A 22,085-nucleotide genomic window follows, 5' to 3' on the forward strand; every position below is an offset into this window, starting at 1 on the left:
ATGGGGGTGTGACTTCCGCCTTTAGACTTCCTGAAGTCCACAATGATTTCTTTGGTTTTCTTGATGTTGAGGGCCAGGTTGTTATCGGCGCACCACTTCACGAGATGCTGGACCTCCTCCCTGTAGGCTGACTCATCGTTGTTGGTGATCTGGCCTACCACCGTGGTATCATCCGCAAACTTGATGATGGTGTTGGAACCATGAACAGCCACACAGTCGTGGGTGAAGAGAGAGTAGAGGAGGGGGCTCAGCACACAACCTTGTGGGGCCCCCGTGTTCAGGGTCAGGGGGGGAGGTGCAGATATGCTGGGGGCGCACTTTTTGTGGGGATCAAATAGCTTTCACTGTAGCACATAAATGTTGAAAGATGTGTTGTGAATTAACACTGACACCAGAACCAATATGCATGCTGCATTGGAATGCATTTACTCAAGGATGGACGTGGACTGGCCACAGGTGTGGTTGTCTAGGTGCTTTGACAATTTCTAATATCTGGCTGTCTTGCGTGTCCCTCCAAGAGAAGGCTGCTCACAACCACCATGAGCAATCATGCACTGGCAGGGGACCTCCCAATGTGACAGCTGTTCACAGTTAAGGAGATGGCCCTTGGCATCTTGATGCTTAGAGGCTGTTTGCCCTGGCTGGAGAGGCTAGAACTAGGGGGACATAGGGCAGGATTTTCATTGGGCCGTGGAGGCGTGTGGGGGTTTAAAATCCCGAAATCTGGGGGGACACGAACCCATCCCGCCCCCATGCCAGTTTCAAAGGAGGTGGGTACCCGCCCCGCACTGGGACTCACCTCCCCGAGGTGGGAAGGGGATTAGTGCCAATTAGGTAGTTAACAGGCAGTTTTTAGCCTAATCCCTATTTTCATTGGTGAAATGTGGGATTCCCGACGGCTCCAAACCACGCCAAGTTAGCGAGGTGGGCCGTCGGGCTGAAGGGCTTGGAGGGGTCGAGATGTCCAGTGTTCAGGTGAGTGATGGGTGCATGAGTGCAGAGGTAAGTGTGTTTGGTCTGTGTAAAGTGTTTAAAGAAGCTCTACTAACCTTTACTTACCTTTACAGCCTTCCTTCCTTCAGGTCTCGGGAGTCCCTCATCTCACTGGCACAGAAAGCAGAATGGCCGCGAGCTGTCAAAAGTTCTAGCATTCAGCTTTCTGTTCCGGGGAGATCTCTAAATCATCCTGAGAGGAAGGAATTAACCTGGAGTACAGATTGTCAGTGTTTGACAACTTCAAACAGCTGTGAAACGCTGATATTTCATCTGTCAAAAGGTCTTGACAGATGAAATATCAATCTGTGACATCACCTGTTGTCGGGTGGCCCTTAATTGGCCTGCTGAGCCTGCCCAGCGGGCTCAACAAGGTCAATCAAGTGAAAATCACATGGGTTGGCTAGAACTCGATGGAGGCGGGACGACAACCCTGAAAGTTGTCGTCCCGCCTCCTACCCACCTCCTCAATGAAAATCCACCCCATAGTCTCAGGATAAGCGGTTGGCCATTTAGGACTGAGATGAGGGGAAATTTCTTCACTCAAAGGGTTGTGAATCTTTGGAATTCTCCACTCCAGAGGGCTGTGGAGGCTCAGTCAATTAGTATAGTCAAGACAGAGATCGATAGATTTTGGAACACTAAGGGAATCAAAAGATATGGGGATAAGGCAGGAAAGTGGAGTTGAGGTAGAAGATCAGCCAGGTTCTTATTGAATGGCGGAGCAGGCTTGAGGGGCCGTATGGCCGACTCCAGCTCCTATTTCTTATGTTCTTATGTTGAGTCTGTAAAAGAAGCTGAGAAGGAGAGTTTGGAGGTATATTGCCACAGCCCAGTGAGTATCCTTTTCATTTGTGCTCACTATTACCCTTATTCTCCCACTCCGTAACACAGAGGCATACATTACACAACGGTAGACTGTCACATGGTATATTGGCATCTTACCTCACTTAGAAGGCGTTCTATCCTCAATCCTTCCTGCACTCTTTCTGCAGGGTCTCCCCAAGATGAAGTGATGAAGGGAGGAAAGGAGCACTTCACCGCAAGCTGTGTCACGCACTCCACAAGCAGCATCACAGATCCAAGCACCCCAAGTCATTTAGATAGGCGGGGGCGCATTGGGTGAAACACCCCATCACACGTGAAGAGGAGCAAGTGGTGGTGAGCAGCCAAAGCTGATCCCTAGGGGAAAGCCCTCCCATGGTCGGAGTTATCTGCAGGTCAGCCTGGATGGCACAGCTCAGTGGCAGCCTCTCTAATGAAGCGGAGTTGGTGAAGGCATTCTGCTTTGACACGCCTACAAATACAGGTCCTGGGATACTGATGTGTGTAGACATAACGGACCATATTTTCTGATCGGAGGCTTCCCGCGTGCGGAGGCCTCCGATCTGGAAAAAAATCTACCAAATTACCTGAGGGCTCCCGAGGTGCGTATAGTTCCGCTCCTGGGCCTCTCCAAACTCGAAATGCGCAGGGCCCACATATCCCAGAGGCGCAGGCGGTTCGCAAGCGTCCCTGGGATCGCGTGGGCCATGGGGAGCCAATAGGAGAAGGGAATCTCCCTTCATACACTTGACAGATAGACCTGTCAAATATATGAATGGAGATCACCCCAAAAACACTGTAAAACATTAAATACATTTTTTAAGAAACCTCACATTTTTTTAATGAGTTGAAATTACAATAAATTTAGTTATTTTAAACAAAAATTAAATTTTTTGAAAAAAATAATTAAAGTTTTTTACGGGGCTAAAGATAAACTTACCTTTTTAAAAAGTATTTTTAAATTATAAATGAGTGAAATTTTTTTAAAACTTTTTTTCAATTCTTATGCTGATAACAGCAGGCCTTACGCGGCTTTTACCAGGCGTAAAATTTCTAAGGGTTTTCTGCGGGCGGAGGGTCTGCAGAAAGCGGAACTCTCCCCCCGCAGAGGCCCTTCTCCAGGGCAGGCGTCCGATCTGTCAAGAGCATTCTTGACAAATTGGAAATGCTGATTCTCAGTGCATCTGCTTCGCATGCCTGAAACCGGCATTTCCGATGCCCCTACGGGTGGGTACACAGCGCGTACCCACCCGTAGGCATCGGAATATACGGCCCAACATCCCAGGTGTTGGCACACCTGCATTGATATCTTCTCATGAACTTGTCTTCCTCATCTAAATGGTGGAGTGCCATGGGAGCTCCGAAAGGAATTGCCATCCTCGGCTCTTTGTTTCAACTCTAATTGCAGCAGGAAGCAACTATCCTGGGGAAAAGTCCTGCGGAGAAAAAATATTCTTCAGCAGAAATGGCATCCTCCACAACTAAAACTACTGCAGGGAGGAAAATGGAACTGAACATCAGTGCTTCTTGGGAAGCAAACATTAGTGTCAGCTGTGGTTCAGTGGGTAGCACACTCACCTCTGAATCAGAAGGTTGTGGGTTTGAGTCCCACTCCAGGGACTTGAAGCACATAAATCTAGGCTGACACTCTAGTGCAGTGCTGAGGGAGTGCTGCACTGTTGGAGGTGCCATCTTTCGGATGAGACATTAAACTGAGGTCCTGTCTGCTCTCTCAGGTGGACGTAAAAGATCCCATGGCACTATTTCGAAGAAGAGCAGGAGAGTTATCCCTGGTGTCCTGGTCAATATTTATCCCTCAATCAACATCACTAAAACAGATTATCTGCTCATTATCACATTGCTGTTTGTGGGAGCTTGCTGTGCGCAAATTGGCTACCATGTTTCCCACATTACAACAGTGGCTCCACTTCAAAAGCACTTAATTGGCTGTAAAGTGCTTTGTCCGGTGGTCATGAAAGGCGCTATAGAAATACAAGTCTTTCTTTCTTCTTTATAACCTTAGCATGAATTTATGTGACAGAAGCCTAGTTTTAAGAATCGAACCTTAGCAGGCCAAATCAACGGACTGTCCATGCTTCCATTTTATACAGGCTGGGGCAGAGTTGACTGAAGAATGAGGAATCTGGCGTGAGATTTATTAATATTACAGTCATTTGACTGTGAAGCTGAGAGTGGCCGCCAGTACAGACTCTCATTGCCTGTCATTATTCTTTGCTGCACAATGCAACGTACTGAAATTGGACACGTGTGTCTACACGCTCAATTTCCCGACGCGCACTTGTTGCCGGCGAGCCTCTGCTGGCAGCACAGAACCTGCAAGGTCGAGCGCCTTGAGATCCTGGCTACATTGCAGCCAATGATCACATCCTCAAAGTGGTGCAAAATTAGCTGTAGTCGATACAATGTCTGGATATGCACACAGCTGGGTACAGCTAAGAATAACCAGCTTCCTGCTCACAGTCTTTCTTTAGTATTTAACACATAGGAAGATTATCGCCCTGGATGTAACTGGGAATTTCCTCTCCAGCAGAAACACAGTGGGTGCAATTTCTAGCTGACCTCCAAACTCGACACTTTTCCGACAAATTTTTACTTACTTATACTTGCTTACTTATACTTAATTACTTATACTTACTTACTCTTACTTTTACTTACTCTTACTTTTACTTACTTATACTTACTTATTATACCTACTTATACTTACATACTTACTTATTATATTTACTTATTATACTTACTGATACTTATACTTACTTATTATACTTACTATATTTACTTATTATACTTACTGATACTTATACTTATTATACTTACTGATACTTACTTATACTTACTTACTTATACTTACTTATATTTACTTATTATACTTACTTAATTACTTATACTTACTTACTTATACTTACTTTTACTTACTTACTTATTATACTTACTTATTATACTTACTACTTATATTTACTTATACTTATTATACTTACTTATACTTACTTATTATACTTACTTATACTTACTTACTTTCTTTCTCTTGAATGTCTTTGCCAGGCTACCGGTATGGTTTCCACATGCGCAGGGTGGGTGGGAAATTGTTGATTTGTCAAGACTGTGGCATCTGCAGGAGCTTAATGGGGCTAGCTGCCAACAGGGCAGAAAAAAGTATCCTGCCTCTGTGAATGCCAGTACAATGTGCCAGTAGGGGAGAATGAATTGATTGCCAACGCTCAATTGCTCTTCCCGTAGTGAGCCGTTTCATTGTTAAGTCGCCTTCGCCGGCTCCAGCAATTCTGGCCTCCCCTGTATTCAGGTGCTGATAGCATCCAGAGTTACTATGAGGGTCAGGACAGAGAATGTGGCCTATAACTTTACTCCTTCATGACCACGTCATTTGACTATGCCTACAGAGGTGGGCACTTCTGGCGCCAGCACTCATTTCTGGTGGAAAATGCAATATCGGTAAATTGGCATGACTTCAGGGTAGAATCGCCCTGGCACACTTACCTTTCTCAAATCACAGGAACTTGGAAGAAGAGGGGTAAATGTGGGTTATCAGCCGTGGCTCAGTGGGTAGCACTCTCGCCTCTGAGTCAGACGGTTGTGGGGTTCATGTCCCACTCCAGAGACTTGAGCACAGAATCCAGGCTGACACTTCCAGTGCCGTAGTGAGGGAGTGCTGCACTGTCGGAGGTGCCGTCTTTTGGACGAGACGTTAAAACCGAGGCCCTGTCTGACTTCTCAGGTGGACGTGAAAGATCCCACGGCACTGTTTCTAAAAAGAGCAGGGGCATTCTCCCTGGCATCCTAGCCAATATTTATCCCTCATTCAAAATCACCAGAACAGATTAGCTGGTTATCACATTGCTGTTTGTGGGATCTTGCTGTGTGCAAATTGGCTGCTGTGTTTCCTACATTACAACACTGACAACACTTAAAAAGTACTTCATTGACTGTAAAGTGCTTTGGGACATCCTGAGGTCGTGAAAGGTGTTATAGGAAACTCTCGATTTACCGGCACCTATATAACCGGAAATCTCTGTTAACCGGCAAAATTCAGGAGTAGGTTCAGGTAAGTTTTACTTCATATTAGTGGCCGTTCCTGGATCTGTAGCCGTGTATCCGGGTTCCTGCACCTGTTGCTATGCAACAGGGACGCCTGGATCTGTGGCCGTGTACGGGGCTCTCGTACCTTTTAACTATACCTCTCTGTAATCCGGACTTTTTGATAAACCGGCACCATGCCGGTCCCGTTGGTGCCGGATAAAAGAGAGTTTCCTGTATATAAATGTAATTTTTTGATTGTTTTAAACATCTAATGAAGTATCAGGACACGGGTAATTTTACCAGGCTCCACCCACCAGCATGCTACACAAACTTGCCCCTATTGTTGCCTTGTTACACTGGTGGAGGAGATTACAAGATGCAACCTAGCGAACCCCAGTCTGTGGTCCAAGTGTTGGTGCTCCAATGAGCTGCACCATTGGAAGGTGTAGTTTTGGGGGGTCTGTTATTTAACTGATAATTCCATCCACATTTTGCTGTAAAACAGAACCAGGTAACAGAAACACTTTAAATCATGGTTTTATTTGAGTGTTTCATTAACCAGGCATAACCTTGCAAAGGGACCCATTCAATCATTTCCATACAAGTCATATAATCGGTAAGAGCCACATGGAAACATTCCCTAATAATCATCTCGGAATTAAATTTTGTGCAGTACCCGAAGCTGCACAAGAAAGGGCAAGCATCTGCTAACATAAACAGCCATTCCCATCGTACCTAAAATTAAAACACAGTCCCTATTTCATGATGCATTTCGGCTGTTGCAGTAGACCACTAACCTCTTACCTATGGGACGCTGGTTCAAATCCTTTATGTCTGGCATTTGTCTCCGGTTTTCCCTCAGGGAGGGAGACTAGTCTCACAATGTTTGGTGAGGCTGGGGGATGGAGGGGAAAACTGCAAGGGGTTGCTTCTCACATTACTCAAGCAGGCCTTCATTGCCACCACCCAGGGAGTTTTCCGTGGCCTGCCCCATACTGCCTTTCCAACGGTGGCTAACAGTGAAAGTTATAGAGGGAGGAACGCTTGGGAAGAAAATAGGTGGAAAAAACTAAAGCTCGGTTACACTTCTTATAAAATAAACTCATAGGAAGAGGATTCACAGTGCAGTTTCACAACAAAAATTAACATTGGTATTCTCGATTTAAAGAAAAACATTTTATTCTGTCATTTCACTGGTATGTTCAAATATGCTGCGACATTTAATGTGTGCTACTTTTGGAGAGAAAATGCTTTACATGTAAATTAATCTGTTTTATAGGCAAGCTAACAATAACGAACAGAGGGAAATGTAGCCATTGGTTTTAATTTAAGAACAGAAACTGTGTGTGTTTAAAAATTCCCTGGTTGGTTGTGTATATAATATAACTATCATATATCTGCAGAAAACGCTGTGTGCTTTTGTGTTTTATAGTCTATTCCATCTCTGGTTGTCAGTGTGAGTTTTTGACTGCATTATAACCCATGTCACACTACCAAGTCAGCTCTTTGAGGTGTAAAAAACACAAATACCTAATTTGTGACCAAATACCATACTGGAAAATCTACAGATTGAATATAAATGCTATACGGCACATTTACATGCAAAGCTCAGTCCACAATCTTTATATTATTTCAGTTATTACAACACGACGGCCTAGAAATTCAGTTGGTTGCGCCAGCAGTTAGCGCCTTAAGAGAAGTGAATTTCGGGCGCTATGCGTGTAGCGCCCGGGCGCAGCGCAGTTTGCGCCTCGCCCCAAATTAAGTGGACCCTTAGCGCCGGCGTAAAGTTTAGCGCCCGCCCGGCTGCGCGCGCAGAAAATGACGTCACATCCTCGTGCAACGCCCTTTGCGCGCCCCGATTCCAAACTTCAGTCGGACCGCCCCATTGTGCGGCTGGCGGCTAGAGCGTTTGTAAAATGGAACGCAACACAGCCGACGCGGGCCCCGGGGAGCACAAATTAAAGGGCACGTACCCTGCAGTATAAAGGGCAGCCATTTTGCAGCAAACACTCTTGTGCAACGGATTTCTGGACACACAACAAGGAGGAGAGCTAACTGGTTTCATGCAGCAATAGCTCAGGTATTTTTGGACTCAGGCCAAAGCGCTGCAAGTGCCCTGTTGGAAATTTGACTGTTTGCCAGCATTTGATGGGGGCTGCATGGGGTGCCAACGCGGAGTTTCAGCGCCATGTGCGTAGGGCTCGCAGACGCGGGGTCAGAGGGGCAGCCCTGGCTAGAGGCAGAGGGGGCAACAGGCGTCGGCAACATAGGCCTTACCCAGTCAGGGTATACCGCCAGCAGCGCTCCTACCTCACCATGAGTGGCGCGCGATGTGTAAGAAGGCTGAGATTCCGAAAGGAGGTGGTTGCAGAGATCTGCCACCTGCTTCACAGAGATCTGCATCCAAAGCTCAGGTGCAGGACGTCTCTGTCGGTGGAAGTGAAGGTGACGGTGGCATTGAACTTCTATGCCACCGGCTCCTTCCAATCCGCTGTTGGGGACATAGCGAACATATCCCAGTTCGGCATGCATCGCTGCATCCGCCAGGTGACCGATGCCCTTTTCAGAAGGAGACGCCAATTCATCTCCTTCCCCATGGCCCTGGAGAGCCAGCATCAGCGTGCAGTGGGATTTGCTAGACTCGCGGCCTTCCCCTTGGTGCAGGGCGCCATTGACTGTACACATGTGGCTTTGCGGGCACCTCTGGAGCATGGCGAGCAGTATCGCAACCGGAAGGGCTACCGTTCTCTCAATGTGCAGCTGGTGTGTGACCACAAGCAGCGCATCCTGGCTGTCAATGCCTGCTTTCCAGGCAGCTGCCACGATGCCTTTATCCTGCGGCAGAGTACTGTGCATGACATGTTCGAGGCACAGCCTCCCCCAAGAGGATGGCTACTCGGGGACAAAGGCTATCCTTTGTGTACCTGGCTCATGACCCCGCTCCGCGCGCCCAGGACCGCTGCTGAAGAGGCATACAACGAGAGCCATCAAAGGAGCAGAAACATCATCGAGCAAACTATTGGGGTCCTCAAGCAGCGGTTCCGCTGCCTTGATCGTTCCGGCGGATCTCTGCAGTATTCGCCGCAACGGGTCTCCCAATTTGTCGTAGTTTGCTGCATGCTACACAACCTGGCTCTCCGCAGGATTCAGGCACTGCCACCTGACGTTGGACCACCACCTCAGGAGGAGGAGCAGGAGGAGGAGGAGGAGGAGGAGGAGTACGTTCCCAGGAGGGAGCGACAAGGTCCAAGGGCCGTCCGTCGCCAGCTTATTGAACGTAACTTCTAAGCCCCCTGTCAGGGAATGCCTTGTGGCCATGAAGCAAGATGAATGCAGCCGCTCCGCAAGCCCTCAGCCGGCGAAGGCAACAAAGACTAACAGGAACAACCATGGACACTGTCTGAATAAAGATAAATTTATATTTGACAAAAATGAAACCCCTTCCCACATGAATCCCAAAAACAATCAACGGCCCCCACAAAAAGTGCAACAAACGACTCACTCCCACAACCTGGGGAGGAGTAACTCCACATTTGAACAAACCAGGCCTCAACCTCGGCCTTAACGCAAAAAACATACCCATAAACAAAACAACCATGGGCAAAATAAAGATGTCCACCGCCATATAAAATGAAAGCTGGCCACACCCTCTACTTAGTGGCCCGCGAGGGCGAGACCTTGTCCAGCCTTTTGGCGCCCCTGCCCGGCCTGCTGCTCCTCCGCAAGCTCTGCCCAGTGGCTGCTGCGAGGCTGGGGGAAGGCGCCTGAGGGTCAGATGTCCTTCCGCCAGATGGTCTTGGGGGGCGGCCTACACGGGCTTTGGGCCTCGAGGGGCCGGCTGTTGATTGGCGCACATGTGCATGGCCACCATCAGCTCCAGCCGCTTGCCGTTGACGCTCCACTGGGGGAGTGGCGGCGACGGATGGCGCAATGTGGGCAAGCTGGCGTATTGGAGGCGCTGGCTGGTGATGTCGCACGCTGGCACTCGCCCAGGCACGCACTGCACGATCCGCACCAATCAGCCGAAGGGCGGATCGCTGTGCTGCTGCAGCGCGGCGGGTGTCCTGGCGATGCCTGGCTGAGGCAGCGCGTGTGGCAGCAGTGAGTGCCCTTGTTGCCCTGGTCTGCACCCGCATCACATCCACCACTGACTTGACGGCATCAGCCAGCGACTCCATCGCCGGAGGCATCCGTTCCACTACCTCCATCATCATCCGGCCACTCTCGGCATTTGATGCCCCAAACTCCCGCACACTGGTCGCCAGCGACTCGATGGCCTCAGGCATCCGTCCCACCACCTGCATGAGCTCTGTGTGGCGGTGGTCCGAATCCTCGGCCATTTGGTCCAGCTGGCGCACCTCCTCCGAGGTGAAGGTGGCCGGACTGGAGGCGGGACTCTCCCGCTGGGGAGCAGGGGTCCGAGCTAGGCGACCCTTGGCACGTTGCTGGCGCCGAATGTCCGCAGCAACTGCACTCCCCTCCGATCCTTCCCCCCTCTGGGGGGAAGGCCGCGGCCCACCCGCAGCCCTCCTGGGTGGCTGGACGCCACTGGTCCCAGCAGCTGCACTCCCCTCCGAAAGGTGCTCCAGGCTCTCGTCCAGGGAAGACGTGTCCAACACTTCACCCTCTGCTGCGGGACCTGAGTCCTCCCCTGATGGCCCGGGTTGCTCTTCCTCCTCCTCCTCCTCCTCCTCCTCCTGTTCGGAGGGGCTGTCACTGGCAGCTTCAGGGAGCTCTTCGTCACCAGCTGAAAGCAGGAAGGCACAAGAGTAGCTTCAGAGTGAGGAGAGGGCGTCAGCGAGGGAGTCATGACTGGTGGCATTCAGCGCATTGGTGGCACAGTGGCAAAGGAGGGAGCTCGGATGCACAAGTGCGACGAGAGAGGGCCAAAAGGCGAGGTCCTTACCATTGCCGGGCAGCGGAGGGTCGGCTTCTCCGCACGCTCTGGGCATAATCACGCGGCCTCCCATGAGGCCACTCACGCGCTCCTCCAGGGGAGTGAGCTTCTGGAACTTGGCGCGGCCTCCCCCGGTGATGTTGCGGCGCTTGCGATTATTCACAAGTTTAGCCTGCAAGAGAAAGGACGGGCTCTAAGTACGGTGTGTAGCCGTGATGTAGTGTGCACTGCCTCCCATGGTGGAATAGCTTGGCCAGAGTGTAGCCCTGATCTAGTGTGCACTGCCTCTCATGGTGGAATAGCTTGGCCAGAGTGTAGCCCTGATCTAGTGTGCACTGCCTCTCATGGTGGAATAGCTTGGCCAGAGTGTAGCCCTGATCTAGTGTGCACTGCCTCTCATGGTGGAATAGCTTGGGCAGAGTGTAGCCCTGATCTAGTGTGCACTGCCTCTCATGGTGGAATAGCTTGGCCAGTGTGTAAAGTGCAGAATGTGCAATTGATGCTCATGACTGTCCCAAAGCTGCTGGCTGAGGGCTGCCCATTAGGCCTTTCAGGTCCCTTTGCCCATCAAGTCAGGTGTACATGCAAGAATGAGGAGGAGAGTGGAAAGGGTACTCACCCTGACAATCCTGGTCAGGTCATTGTATTTCTTCCGACATTGCACCTTGTCCCTGGGAGCATCGCCGTAGGACGACACCCTGGTGGCGATCTCCCTCCAGGCTTTGGTGTAGACGCGGTGGGTGGGATTCCTGCCATTGTCTGGGAACAAGATCCTGCGCCTCTTCTCCAATGCTGTCAGCATGATATCCAGATCACGCTCTGAGAAGCGCAGGGCACGCTCACGGGCCTTATCATGTGTTGCCATGGCTCCTTGGGCTCAGCAGCAGTGTTGAGGCCTAGTTTGAAAGCTGCAGTGTGCAGGGCGTGGCAGCAGACCAAATCGTCCCTTCCCCCTTTAAGAGCTGGCCGGCGCCACGGGGTCTGCTGTCAATCAAAAAATGACCGCACCCGCGCTGCGCCCCGCCTCGGCGCTATCCCTCTGCACCGCCGGCTTAGCGCCTAAAGATAGTCGTGTAACGCCTCTTTTAGCGCTCCAGCAACCTCTTAGGGCGAAGCAACTGAATTTCGGCGAAGGGGGTGCAACTTTGGGGCGGGCGCTAAAGTCGGGCGGGCGCTAACGTTAGTGCCCCAAAACTGGCAAAACTGAATTTCTAGGCCGACATCTTTTAAGTCTTAAAAACATTGGTTTGGTAATTCTCTCTCATCCTGCAAATTCTTACTACAAACTGTGGCTGTTAAATGTTGCCAGTCTTATGGTTTTAATTCAGCTATTCTTTTTATACCTTAGGGAAAAATATTAATTTTGTGATGGACATTCATCGTTTCTGTAAAGCAAAGGTTTTTTATTTCATATTTTTTCTGAACTTTTGTGTTCTTGCCAGTTGTTTCTGAAGGGCAACACACACAAACAGTATACAATGCACAACAATAAAATCCAGGGACCGTTGTGATATATTCGATTGTTAGTCGGGCAGCAGCTGTCCTTGCACACACTGACTTGATGTTATTGATGTGTGAGGATGCTCATATGGTAATATTAATGACTGTGAAAGCATAGTCACAGTTGATTACCACAGCATAATGGTGGTTGGAGTGATAACAAGAACATAATCTTATCCCAGGATAAAATATGTTATTCAGATGACACTTTAAAGTGAGAATGCACACAGTGAGAACGAAGGTTAAGCATTAATTTTAATCCCTTTCAACTACAATGTTAGACGCGGCTCATTGGGTAGCATTGTCAGCTCTGAGCCAAAAGGTTGTGGGTTCCAGAGACTTAAAGTCAAAATCTAGGCTGACATTCCAGTGTTGGAAGTGCCGTCTTTTGGATCAGATGTTAAAATAAACCGTGGCCCCGTCTGCCCTCTCAGGTGGATGTAAAAGATCCCATGGCACTATTCTGAAGAAGAGCAGGGGAGTTTACCCTGGTGTCCTGGGCCAATATTTATCCCTCAAATCAACATCACTAAAAACAGATTATCCGGTCATCATCACATTGCTGTTTGTGGGAGCTTGCTGTGCGCAAATTGGCCGTCGCCTTTCCCACATTACAACAGTGACTCCACTTCAAAAATACTTCATTGGCTGTAAAGCGAGATCGTGAAAGGTGCTGTATAAATGCAAGACTTTCTTTTTACCCATGGCTAGACAGATATAAAGAAAGAAAAAGAAAATGCTCTAACTTACATCATAAAATTTAAGTCCGGCTTCTTGTTGCTGTCTGTGGAAGACTTTCTTTTTCAGAGGCAGGTGCTGTGATTGACATTGAGGGACAAGATGCTCCACTAAGTTCTTGCTTGATATCTTCACTGAAAGGTTAAATCAGGCACTGCATGATCACCACAGCTTTACCTTCAATGCATTACTGGGGAATAATTTATACCATTCTTGGTGCATGTCAACTCACAAGACTTTATTTCTTGTGCTTTCTGAGGGGCACACACCCCCGTTTACTGTGGCACTTGTCACTTTTTTTGGAGCATCTTAATAAATGAATCTGGTTTCTGTTTAAAAATAAGCATAAGGTAGGCACATTCATCCGTGACAATGTGCCAGATCTGTTATTTGCTGAGCAGTTATTTTGAAAAACAGTTCTCAGAAAGGGTCTATATTGCATTTTAGTCTGTTGCTGTAATAAAAGGAAAAGTACTTTGATTAACGATGGGGCCCAGGGAATTATTGATTCAACTGTATAATCAATTCCTTCCTGAAGTTAGATGTCCACTGTGCATGCTTGCTACTTGATTTTTGATTGCTGTTTTTAGTGGGTTGGGGTAAGATATTAATTTAAAACAAGAAAACGTAAGAAACTGAGTGGTACAGTGGATAGGCAGTGGTCTTTCACTATTGGGACTTGGATTAAACTGCGGATCAAACCTACAGGATAAAAGTCTTGTCTACCTCTGACTGCAAGGGCCCTGTGTGAAATGGTCTTATTCCAGTTCCCAGTGCCAATTTAGTGTCAGCTTCTACACTTTATACTATTCCTCTTTATCAGGCAACTGTGTAATTCCCTTTATGGACTCTGTGTCAACAATGAATGCTGGCAGAGAATTCCACATTCTAACCACCCTCTATGTAAAGAATTTTTATTTGATCCATCCCCACCCCTAGGCCTATATAACACCAACTGTTATCATCCACATCTGTCAGGTCAACAGATGAGGAGAAATTGCAACGATAGATCCAATAATCGTACAAGTAAAAAGGTAATCTTTTTGATTTGTTTACTTTACCTTTTTCCATGTTAATGTTGCTTTCACAGAGGAATAGCAGTACCTGACAAAAAGCCAATGGGGGTGATTTTCCCAGCCCTGGGGAGGCGGGTATGGTAGCGGGACTGCCGGGAAAATGGCAGAATCAGGGAGCGGGTACCCATCCCGCCCCCAACCCGTCTCTGTGCCATCTTCCCAGGTTCCGTCTCCTCGAGGTGGGAAGGGGATTAGTGCCAATTAACTGGCTGTTAACAGGTAGTTAACAGGCAGTTTTTTGGCTAATCCCTATTTTGAGCCCTAAAGTGTGGGCTTCCCAACAGCTCCGAACCTTGCCAGGGTCAGCGAGGTGAGCCGTGCGTCTGCGGGGGTCAGAGGGGCCGAGATGTCCGGTGTGCAGGTGAGTGATGAGTGCAAGTGTGGAGAGGTAAGTGTGTGAGGTGACGCTAAAGTGTTTTAATAAGATGACTTACCTTTGCTTCTTCCTCCAGGCTTCATCCCATTAGGCTGCGGAGCTGCCTCATCTCACCGGCAGAGAAGACAGAATAGCTGCTGCATTCTCCGCTGCAACAGCCATCTGATTTCTGCTCAGGAAAGAGGTTTGGTGAGTCTTGAGTATAAGGACTCACCAAAGAACAGAGATTGTCAGTGTTTGTCAGCTTCTCAAAGCTGTCAAAAGCTGACAATCATCTGTCAAAAGTTTTCGACAGATGAAGTGTCATACGCTGATGTTCTCTGTCACCGGCTTTCCCTTAAAGGGCGGGCTTAACAAGGTCAATCAAGGGAACATAGCGTGGGTTGGCCGGACGTCGATGGAGGCGGGACTAAAACCCGACAAGCAGCAATCCCGCCTCCAACACGTGCCCATTGATAAAATCACCTCCAACGTGCTGGGTCAGACGGGCACAGTTGCCATAGTATGTTGCTCGACTCGGAGCAACCCTGTGAGCCGCTGTTTAAACACTGGGTCAAGAAGGGTCATTTTCATGGCAAAAAAATAATTAGTTACAAAGTGCAATTTTAATCAGTAGACTCACAGAATAATTGTTCTCATGTATTACATTTTCTAAACAGACAGAATCTTTTTTATTATTAGTCTGTGTAGAATAAACTTAAATTAAACATTAAAATACCCCATACTGTATTGTAAACGTTAAATATTTGCAAATATCTGAAACACAAAAATTAAAATGCCTGCTGATCTTTGCATTCATATTACATAAGAACATAAGAAATAGGAGCAGGAATAGGCCACTTGGCCCCTCGAGCCTGCTCCGCCATTCAATAAGATCATGGCTGATCTTGGGCTCAAAGCCACTGCCCTGCCCACTCCCCATAGCCCTTCACTCCCTTATCTTGCAGAAATCTGTCTATCTCCACCTTAAATGTATTCAATGACCCAGCCTCCACGGCTCTCTGGGGCAGAGAATTCCACAGATTTACGACCCTCTGAGAGAAGAAATTCCTCCTCATCTCAGTTTTAAAAGGGCGACCCTTTATTCTAATCATTGATTGCATTAATAATGTATACTGTACCAACGCCATTCAAAATGATAACCTATCTTTCTCTTTCAAAAACTGATTTTGTGCATTTCCAGCATTAATCGGTTTTTATTTCAGTTTCCCAGCCTTTACATGTTTTTTTGAATTTGGTAAACAAGTTGTTTAAAGAGCAAAGTACTTTTACAAATGCCACTCTTTTAAAATTAAAAAGTATTTATTAATTAACATCCTTTAAATTACATATTTTAACAAACTGCGGCTTGTAGATTTTTTTCTACATGTACATATGTATCATATGTATATATATATAGATTATTGCTATTAAAGTTTTAAAATTTTAATCTTAAGGAAAAGAATATTCACATGGAATATATTCTAAATGAATCTCTATATACTATATTAAAATCTTGATTGTGCAGTCAACTTTTTCAATTCTAAATTCCTATTTCCACCTTACTGTTGGAAACTGCCTATGTCAACCTGTCACACTGTAATTACACCCTCCTGCCAATGGAGGTGCTGGAGTACGGCCACTGTCAGGAGATTGTAATTACAGCCCGACGCTTTCACTGAAACAGTTTCCATTAGAAATGTGGAAATAGGAATTCAGAATGAAAATAGAAAAATGAAGACTGAATGTACAGTTCAAAATGGGGACTGAATTACATCTGTGTGCCCTGGTCAAACCTTCTCCGCCATCTAATCCCACCTCATCCTCATACTAGACTTGGCTTCCTGTATGTAACCCCATTGAGAGATTGACTAGTGTATGTATATTGTATGCATGTTCATGTGATTTTTTTGCAGTTTTGAAATGTGTTCCTGCAAAAATAGTTGAAATGTGGGGGATAATTTGCCAAACACGTGCTGGCAGCAAGGAACCTTTTCTGTAGGCAGTGTATATTGGAAAACTGCCACCAGCACACCCTTGGTTTCCTGATATGTGCTGCTGCCAGATGAGGTTCCCTGCTGCCAGTGCACACTATGAACTTCAATTTGAAAATAATTACATACAAATCATGTTTAGATTGATAATTTCAGAAACAATTGTTTTGGAGATTAAACCTTTTATTGACCAATGTAGTAAATTAAAAATGTAGTTATACCAAAAATTCCGATTTGGCTGAGTAGTAGCATTCTCGCCTTGTTCAAGCCCCACACCAGAGACTTGAGCACATAATTGAGGCTGATGCTTCAGTGCAGTACTGAGGGAGTGCTGCACAGTTCAAGGTGCGGTCTTTCACATGCGATGTTAAACCCAGGCCCCATGTGTCCTCCCAGGGGGGAGGTGAAAGATCCCATGACATTATTCGAAGAAGAGCAGGGGAGTCCTGGCCAATATTTATCTCATAATTAACTTCACTAAAGAAAACCAGATTATCTGGTCATGTTATTGCTGTTTGTGGGATCTTGCTGTCTGCAAATTGGCTGCTACGTTTCCTACATTACAACAGTGACTGCACTTGGAAAAAGTACTTCACTGGTTGTGAAGCGCTTTGGGACGTCCTGAGGTTGTGAACGGCGCTGTGTAGACGCAAGTTCTTTTTTTCTTACGCTTTGATGACATCGCCCAAGCATAAAGTCAGTATGTACACTAATAGCTCTCAGCTTAATCTCTCCAACTCTTCCATCCGCCCCCAGGTTGTCACCACTCTCTCCAACTGCATGTCTGATACTGAAGACGTTGTGGAGCCAAAGGTTCCTCTAGCTAAGCGTCAACAAAACTGAAGCCATATTTCTTTTGCCCAGCTGCTGCCTCATTGCTAAGCCCCGAGTTCCAGAACTTGGTGCCCCCAAGCTCAGCTTCCTCCTCCACATCCAATCCAGCCCGAAGCCTGCTTTAATTCACCTGCGTATCATCACCCACCTCCACCCCTCCCTCTCTGCTGCTGCAACCTTCACCACCTGGAGGCTCAATCTCTCCAATGGTCTCTGCCTCCAAAATCAACTCATCCAACATGTGCCCTTCCCTTCGCTTTACCGTCAGTGGCAGGTGCTATAACAAGCGATAATGCCCAGGACATTTCATGTACTTGATGCATCTGCACTGAAGAAATAATGCTTTTAACATAACCTATGCAGCAGTGTTAGCAGGAAATAACAGTGCATGCTGCGTGATTCGAATTGACTAATTGACATAACACCAGCACATGGTTATCCCATTCTTCTCAGACTTGACCCACAACATTGCCATGACGACAGTAAACAAGGTCACACAACACGGGGGATAGGAAGCATGAGGAGAACTCCTGTGCAATTGATGCAAAACAGTGACTTAGACTGGCCAATGCTGTGTAACCTCCACCAGCACTCCCACTGCAGATAAACTTAAACAATGGGCCAAGACCTTGTTTGCAGCAATGATTATTCTGGCTGCAATTGTATCACATCCGTGCTGATACCGTGCCAATTCCCTGGGGAAGGGGGAAAGCCAGCAGCACCAGCTGCTATGGGCACCGAGACGAGGAGTGCATTGCCTGGATTCACAGGGGAAACCAGGGGAGAGAATGCAAGCAAAAAAAAAATCTCAACAGTGGTGAAGTGAATAGCAACCCCTCTGCGTTCTCAAACGAGCCTTTCCCTCATTAACACCTCAGCGGGCAAAATAAAAATTGCTACTAAATAACGCGAGAAGGTTTGGATACAATTAAAAAAAGTTACTGTTCCATTCCATTGCCTGCTCAACCTACCTTGAGGGGGGCGGGAGATCAAAATGCTGCATTATGATTGGCGGGGAGGCGGGTCTCCAGCGCCAGCCCGGGTTCTGTATGGCTGGGGCGTGTGTCCATCAAGAGGGAGGCAGCGGGTTAGTGTGCGCGCCCAGCCTGTGGCACTTTGTTGTGGAGCGAGGAGCGAGTGGGCTTTTTTTTGCCATTTGTGGTGGAGAAGATTTTTCTTAAATGGTAAAGTAAGAACGATCTAAATAAAAATCCCATTTTGTATGTTGGTGGGGGGTGAGGGGGAAGGGAAATATTACTTCTGCATTTTTACTGTAATTTGAGCTGAGAAATTTTGAACAGGTCATTTAAATTGCTGTGCTAAATTTCTGCAGAGTAATTGTTCTGGATTTCGAGCCAATTTATTGACAACTGTGTGTTGCTTTCGCTTCTAAACTGTGGCACAGGATGTTCAGTTTTAAATTACAAGCTTTTTTTGCTTAATTGTTGTGGAATTATTCCTGAGCATCATGTGTTTTTTTTAAAAATACATCTACGCCATAACAAGAGTTGTGCAGTGATTCTGCATCCTTTTGGAATGCTTTTTTGTTGTTGCAGAGAATCAGTAAAAGAGCAGGCTGCATTTGATAAGATTTTATTTGTTTTACAGTAATTTTAAGGGCATTTGTCGGAGGCTGAGGGCCGCAGCTGTGAGAGGTACCTAATTGCCCACAAACTAATTCTGATGCCAGAAAACAGGTGGAGGATCATCCCTGGGGACTGTGAGCCCAGGGTGTCATTTTATTTAAGAGAAGGAGCAGCTGAATGGGATGATTGTAATAATTCAGTGCCATGAACTTCCAGCTCATTTTACACCGAGAAAGAGACTCGTGTAGTTAGGTAGAAAGTTTATTTCTCGCCGTACCTGCTGGCAGATGCCACTGGGCACCGTGTTTTGTCGCAGATTGATGTCTGTTGGCCTCCTGTTTCCCAAAACACTGCTGAAATTAAAGCTGTTCAAATGGTTGGCCAATTTGTTCGCGGAGGGAGAGAAAACGTGTGTCTTTTTTGGTCACTTTAATGTTCCACACAGGCGATGCAATGATGTATTTAGATGTGGTTTACATCGCTGGATTGTGTGGTTTGCAAGCAAACAGAAAAAGATAGCCGAACACTAATTTAAAGCCACTCACAGGCTCACTCCTACTTTTTGACACATTCATTGTCATTTAATCACTTTTACAAAACACAAGATTCAGGTTTTTCAATTATTTCATACCGTTGTCTTAGGGACAGTATTATTGTGCTAATAGTCTGTTCCTGATAATACAGTGTCTTTTTTTTGGCACTAAAAAATTGAATTATCCAATAATTTGAATTAAACCACTTTGTACATTAAGAGTATATTGTGACAATATCATTTAATTATAAAAATTTAGAATCATATCAACGAATTGTTGTCAGTCAGCCTGCCATTCTGGCAGGCGTACAGTACCTAGATCTACTACTGATCTGTTGTTTGAACTCCTGTGCTACAGATCAATGCAATAAACCAACTTACACATTGCAATGTTTATTCGCTAGGCAGTTGACTGTTGTAATCACTGAAATTTTGCTTTAGCTTATTTGACAACAGGAAGGTTAATGGTTTGTCATGTCTCAATGCCAAATGTCTCAATATTGCATTAAGGCGTCAGTAATTCATAACACACGCAACTGCAAAATTAAATAGTCGGTTCATTTCTCATTCCATATTGTCATCCTTTTATAGAATCTTTATCAAATATTTTTACAGGGTTAGGTGCTGGAGAGACAGACTAAAAATATGGTACTATACAGAAGAAACATAGTTAAAATGCTGAAGCTTCAAACTGACTTTCAACTCACCTGTGTAGCACTCTGTGCCAGATTTAATGTGCAATTGCCATGCACCAATAGCTTGTTAACATAGAAACATAGAAGATAGGAGCAGGAGTAGGCCATTCCGCCCTTCGAGCCTGCTCCGCCATTCAACGAGATCATGGCTGATCATCCAAACCCTAGCACCCGGTCCCTACACCGACAGCCATCCCACCCAAGCCCTATCCCCGTAACCCCACATATTTAATCCCCCCTAACACTAAGGGTCAATTTTTATCATGGCCAATCAACCTAACCCGCACATCTTTGGACTGTGGGAGGAAACCGGAGCACCCGGAGGAAACCCACGCAAACACGGGGAGAATGTGCAAACTCCACACAGACAGTCACCTGAGACCGGATTTGAACCCGGGTCCCTGGTGCTAGTGAGGCAACAGTGCTAACCACTATGCCACCGATCTTTAGAATCTTCCCACTCTTCAATAAAATGAGAGAGAGGTACATAGAGAAGTGGAAATAAAGAGACAGAGTGGAAGATAAACAAAGACAGAGGGAATGAGTCAGAATTGGAGAGTAGAAGTGAAGCAAGTAGGCAGTTAAAGAAAGACCTGCATTTAATATAGCGCCTTTCATGACCACCGGATGTCCCATGGGTAAAAAGAAAGGCTTGCATTTATACAGCACCTTTCACGATCTCGCTTTACAGCCAATGAAGTACTTTTGAAGTGTAGTCACTGTTGTAATGTAGGAAACGCAGCAGCCAATTTGCGCACAGCAAGCTCCCACAAACAGCAATGTGATTGTTGATTGAGGGATAAATATTGACCAGGATTCCAGGGATAACTCCGCTGCTCTTCTTCGAAATAATGCCATGGGATCTTTTACATCCACCTGAGAGAGCAGACGGGGCCTCGGTTTAACGTCTCATCCGAAAGACGGCACGTCTGACAGTGCGGCACTCCCTCAGCACTGCACTGGGAGTGTCAGACCTAGGTTTTTGTGCTCAAGTCTCATGGAGTGGGACTATGAACCCACAGCCTTCTGGACTTTGAGGCGAGGGTGCTACCCACTGAGCCACAGCTGACACTAAAAGTTACAGGAAAAAAAACTGATGTTTTTTTTTTCCCTCGTGAGCAACCCCACGGAAAATCGATCCATCGTATTTAGAGATTGTGAAGTATCTTGATCAAAGCGGCTCTAAGCTGGCAAGTAATAACAAATTGGACTTTTCCTGAGAGGTTATGGGACGCGCCATTGTCAGATGTTCTTTGTTATTGTCAGATGTTCTTTGTTATGTGAGGAAAAATACCATTTTAAAGAAATTGTATTCTGGGGAATATGCCAGGTGCAATTTTAGGCACACTTTGGTATTTTAAAGAATGATATGGAATTGTCAGATCAGCTAAAAATATATTGATTCCTGAATTTAGAGATGTGCAATAAAAAATATGTTTTTTTCCTTTTGCTGACCAGTATATAATGGCCCTGTGAGTGGGCTATTGTTGCAGCAATTTCTCCTGAGTGCACAGTACTTTTATACTCTCGAACAATGCTACCATCCAGTCTATGGGAAGTCTGTGCCTACTCTTGTTATTGGGACTATGAATACATGCATTTCAACAACAAAAAATAAGCCTTGAAGCATTGACTATGAATTTGCAGAGTGACTGGACAGAAGCCTGATTTTGTTGATCTTTCTTTATAAAGAGACACTGATTTGTGCCAGAGGGTTAAAAAAAATTTTTTTACGATCGTAAAGTTTGCAATTCAGGCTCTTTTCTGTGTGGAGAATTAGTCTGCTCATGAGGGTGATTTATCAACCTGCAGCTGATCAATTTGTGCTATCGCATGTTACATCAAGACTACAGTAAATGAACAGTGGGGAGTTTCAAACTGTAAAACTGCACTATGAAGGGGGGGAAAGAAAATGCTGTGTGCATTGATTGAAACTGAACACGTGCATCCACATGAGGAATGCATCAAATATGAAAGATGCCATGAAATTGGCCAGCATGAAGG

General features: G+C 46.4%; 1 protein-coding gene across 5 annotated transcripts in view; it reads left to right on the plus strand.

The window, feature by feature from the left end:
- The first annotated feature begins 18,378 nt into the window (after positions 1-18,378).
- rassf4a (Ras association domain family member 4a) overlaps positions 18,379-22,085 on the plus strand; it is a 299,271-nt gene continuing 295,564 nt past the window's right edge. For 3 of the 5 annotated variants that reach the window (XM_085970404.1, XM_085970408.1, XM_085970401.1), the window contains exon 1: positions 18,392-18,452. The gene's annotated coding sequence lies outside the window, so the exon portion shown is untranslated. Of the gene's footprint in view, positions 18,458-22,085 lie in introns of all 5 variants that reach the window. The other 2 variants (XM_085970403.1, XM_085970402.1) reach the window with 2 other exon arrangements.

Source organism: Somniosus microcephalus, chromosome 29, assembly GCF_052327205.1.
Source record: "Somniosus microcephalus isolate GS21.2 chromosome 29, FLI_Smic_1.0, whole genome shotgun sequence".
In the NCBI taxonomy this organism is placed as follows: Eukaryota; Metazoa; Chordata; class Chondrichthyes; order Squaliformes; family Somniosidae; genus Somniosus; species Somniosus microcephalus.